This window comes from Tinamus guttatus, unplaced genomic scaffold (genome assembly GCF_059628265.1).
Source record: "Tinamus guttatus ecotype Peru unplaced genomic scaffold, ASM5962826v1 Tinamus_guttatus_pri_ptg000075l, whole genome shotgun sequence".
Taxonomy (NCBI): domain Eukaryota; kingdom Metazoa; phylum Chordata; class Aves; order Tinamiformes; family Tinamidae; genus Tinamus; species Tinamus guttatus.
Window position 1 is genome coordinate 1,452,386 of NW_028288609.1, and position 5,046 is coordinate 1,457,431.

The window sequence follows — 5,046 nt, forward strand, 5'->3', positions numbered from 1 at the left end:
AAGGCTAGAAAAGTCTAAGGGAACTATGTAATCACTCTAAAGGTTGGATAAAAATAAACAGCAACAACAGTGTTCGATTCTCTCTTGGTGAAAGATAATAATTCACTTCAATATATCACTTCAATGGGGGATTCAGTCAGCTTCTGCACTCTGCCCAGAGCTTTAGCAGGTTTTTCAGAAAAGGGAATCCAAAGAAAATGTGAACAGCAGCAGTTTCCATTTTTGGTGGAAAAAAACTATGCAATTTCTTGGTTTCAAACATGTTTTAACTGAACTTTGTAAGACTCATGACACAACAATGAAAAACTCCAAATCACGGGGAACAGTGTAAGTAGCAGGCAAGCAGTTATGACAGATAATCAGTTCTCATGCTAAATTAGATGGATCAGTAAGACATGGCTGAAATAATTATTTAGTCAATATGATGAAATGAAAGAACAGACTGCAAACACCGAGACTAACTGCTGTTCTTGGGCGGCTTCGCCTGACCGCAGCACCTGTGTCCGCAGGTTTGCTGTACACGGCCACCAAGGAGAGGCCAACGCTGCAGACAGACCCGTCCCTACCCTGTACAAAACCAGCTATTCTCAATATTCAAAGAAATCCATGACAATTTCCAATTCCTCAGCACTTTCACTCTGGAAAAGCAGGTGTCAGAACAAGAAAGCAAGAGGATTTATTTGGGAAAATACAGGGACAGACAAGTTTTTAGAGTGGTGAGCAGTAGTAATAATAGAAAAGAAAATCACCGAATCCCTCTCAAAAATCTCAAAAAAAAAAAAAAATTAAAAGCCTGATTTTTTTTTCCCAAAGCAGAGGGCACCCCCTGCAATCCACAGAAAACTTGCTTAGTCATAGAGAAAACCAGTCAGCTCAGGCAGAAATTTGTAAGAGAGAATCATTAAATTAATGCAATTCTCATTTTGTACTCAAGAGTTATATTTGAAATTTAAAAACTGCAAAATTATCTTGCTGCTCCCTGGATTCAGATCTTTCCAGTCATTAACTCTCTACATGCCTTCCTGCTACTCTTGAAAGCCTTGATGATTTAATAAATAAACCGTCTAGAGAGGCGGGGTGTTTATCCATTCTGAACAACTGACAAGGCTGTATCTAATAATTTCTGAAATGCTAAATGGCAGCTTCAGGTTTTTAAATGCACAATAAAGTTGTTGATAACTACTCAGCGGGGCATCCAGTGCCAGTCCCTGTGTCTTCAACATAATAAGATGGAGAAGATCACACCCAGGCTCAAATTCTATGTGCTTTCTGCTTAGCAGCACATTTTTTTTGCCAAATTAAAAGATATATATGCAAGCCCATTTTAAAAAATATATCATTAGACTGTAAGAACAGAGATCTGGAAGACTTTTATAGTCACTACTGAAAAACAGTAGAGCTCAAACTTCAGAAGCAAATGAGACGAAAGAACTAAGTCATGTTTTCTATTAAGGATCTCTCGCAATTTAATTACAACATGTTATGCACTAGGCTGGCAAAATTGTTTTGGTTCAGTTTGTTATGAAAATGTGCAAGCATTTATTTAATTCTGCTCAATCATCTGTCAGATACCCAGGTCTCCCAGGTTAAAAAAACAAAACCAACACCACAAAACTTATCTTCATCTTCTATTTACAAGCAAGATGCTCCTTATTATTGGGTAAAAAGTCTTGTTGAGCCATACATTAAGTGTTCATTTAAAATACTGTTAGTCAATAAAATATGAAATCATAAAAATCAACGTTTACACATTTTATGATGACCCTGAGCTCGAGTCCCAAGAGCAGAGAAGTTTCACTTCATTAATGTACTATTCTTGAGTGCCTCACTGCAAGTTGCATATCATTTTATTAGCATTTTCTCAAAGGCACATCACCAACATACTCTGCAAACAACCAAACCAAAACGTGTCAATGCAGCAGAAATGGTTTCGCACAACAGCACAGCTCTCACGTTCCTAAAAATGGTGCATGACCCCACTGATGATCTCATCGTTGGTCATTATAACACAAAGAAATAGGCAGCCAATTAAATTTATTACAAAAATACTAATCTTCTTAGCTCAGAGGTAAACTTGCTCTTTCACTTATTTGGCTAAAACAGACCAAAACTGTCAAAAGGAAGCACTGTCTTTTATACTGTATACCCTGAGCTTTACCCCCTCTTCTCTCCAGTAAATAGAAAAGAGCTATTACCTGCTCAACAGACAACAGGGCAGACAAAAACACCCAGATGAACTGGATTGCTGAGATGTGAACCGATTTTCCAATGCTGACAGCCTAAGTTCAGCTTGAAGCACCTTTTCCAAAGCCCTAATCTAACACGTGGCTCAGACCCAAGTGGGTTCTAAGGTGCACGACAATACAAACTGGGCTATCTAAGCAGCATCTTGTACGTGCAAGTAGGAGGCAGTAATTCAGACAGGTATGACAATAAAAAGCGAATAACCAGCACATCTTTATCCAGAAAGACAGCTCACCCTAAGGTAATACGGCAAATAAACAAGCTACTGCCTTCAGAAAGGGTAACTCACTGTCCCTAGGGAAAGCAGCTTAACCTTCTCCAGAAAAAACGCTGTCCTTTTGTTGCTGGTCTTAGAAGGCCAGGCTCCCACCCGGAGTGTTAATTCTGGTGCCTTTTCCCCTTTAAAAAGGAATACAAATCAACTGTAAGCAGTCAGTACAATTTTGATTTAGGCTGGAGGATGTTTTAGGAAAAAACAAATAGCCCCACTTTCCAGAAATGCGCTCTCCTTGAAGGAAACATTTTAGCAACAAAAAACTAACCCCTTAACATACTAACAAAATGCAGAAAGCTACTACATTGTGCTCAGCTTGCCAATACAAGCAAAAATATGGAACATACTTCAATATATTCCTTAGTGTTGTGCAAAACCCTCACAATGTGTGCATACTGATGCAAGTTAGTTACATGGAAGTAAGAAGCCACAGCAACTCTCAACCTTGAATTTTCTTGACTTTTGTAATATTCATTTTCCTTTTTTGCTGGAATATGTGTTTTTACAATATAACACTGCAATGCTTTTGAGACCACTATGCCAGATTTCAATATGCTTGTCCTAGATTAACAAGAGAATTGGTTGGCATCATGTCACATTACAAAAGAGTGTTAAACTGGTTAAACAGTTTAATCTTCTTCCACAGAAGGGAAGTTCATAAGTCTCAAAAAAAAAAAAAAAAACCCATATTACAAGGTGTATCATAGCTATGAACTAAATAATAAACAAAAAACTGTCTCAAATTTTGGAATTCTGAATAGCAGCCTAATACTGTAAATTTATTGAGAAGAAATCATTTTGCAAAAGTGGAATACAATTGGTTTACCAAGATTTTTCTTTAGCATTTAAAAATCATTTAATAACAGGCCTGACCATAAAATAGTGGCACAACAGGAACGCAGGTTGCAAACGTGACGTGGAATGCATAGAACCTCCGAGGCGGACCAGCCACAGTAAATACGAGAGCTGTAATCATGAGTGTAAATTCACTTTCGTAACTGACTTTTCTTCTAGAAGGTAAGAGGGTGCAGATAAATACTATAGAGAAAACATTTAAAAAATACCTTGTTTTATTTTTTAGAAATGCTGGAAGGGGTTTCAGCTCAGTCAAAGATGAGTAGGTTTGTTGGGCCAAAATTGCCCATTCTGGTTCCTAGAGTTTCCTATGCTTTTTATGGAAAAAAAAAAATCACCAGTGATTAGGTGGCAGAAATGCTGAAAAACATCAACTAGAGAGCTAATTCTCAGACAGAGGACATGGTGTTTCAAAACACGGTGCTTAACAGCATTAACCTTGAGGAAGTAACACTAGGAAGTGTTCCCACCATTTCTGCTATCTTGAAGACTGAAAAAAAATTAATCTCATTAGCCACAACACTCCAGGTCATTAATAAGCAGAATGGTAAATTAGACATCTGCCCATGAGGATCTCTGGATGTATAGTTTGGTGGGATTTAATTTAAAAGCAGTAGAGAAAAGTCAGAATTTTAAGGAAAAGAGGACTTACGGTACATTGCCTTGGGCCCCTCTTCACTGAAAGTGGCAACAGATACCTAGATTGAATAATGCTGCTATATTAGTTTTAGTTGAAGAGAAATATAAACCTGAAAAATAACAGCTACTTACTGGTTAAAACAGGTACATTTGGCATTCCAGCCCACCATCCCCGCACTAAACTTGTCATTTTCCCCTCATGGCCTCCCAGGATTATGAAACAGTGACATGCCTACAATTCAAAGTTTCCTACCCTACAACTGTAAAATTCAGATTTGCCAAAGTATGACTACGACCCCTAGAAATCATCCCATAATTTTCTGCACATTACATTTATGGGATGGAGTTTCACATGGTACATACAGTGCTATCTGCAATTTCTTAACAAATGCAACTGAAACACCATTGTCTCAATCGAACATCTCTTCTCACTCTTACGATTGACCAGTCAGAAACACCACATTTATGATCTCACCTAATTCCCCTCTCCTAACAACTCCAGGAATTGCAATAAGCAATTTGAAGAGCAGCACTTGATAGGATCCTCAACTTAAAATCATACCATGAAAAGCTATTAAACCTGGCTCTCCCCTATAAACAGAAAAGATGTTTGGCTGACTTGATAGTTTATTTTCTCTCTGCTGTCAGATCTCTAGTAAATTTGAAAGTTTTGAACCATGAGCCAGCAGGTCCCTATGGCTAAAGGGCTCCCTTTCTAGCCCACCTCATCCTCACTCCAACCAAACTAAAAACAGACCTTGTGGAGGAAGAATACAGCATCTCCACACCCTTCCAGGGCTTAAGAGACATCGTGAAAATGGAATTTTAAGTTTTTTTTTTTTTTTTTAAAAAAGAAGAAAAGAAAAGCAGTCCTACTAAAATAAATTACGTAAAGTTCTGAAATCAACATCACTTTTGAGGCAACCTTTCCAGAGACCTCTTGGGTTCCTTCCTTCTCTGAAGCACCTTTTAAGTTGTATGGTTGTAAGAATAACTTTAACTATAGAAGCTATACGCATCTTTTAAGAATCACA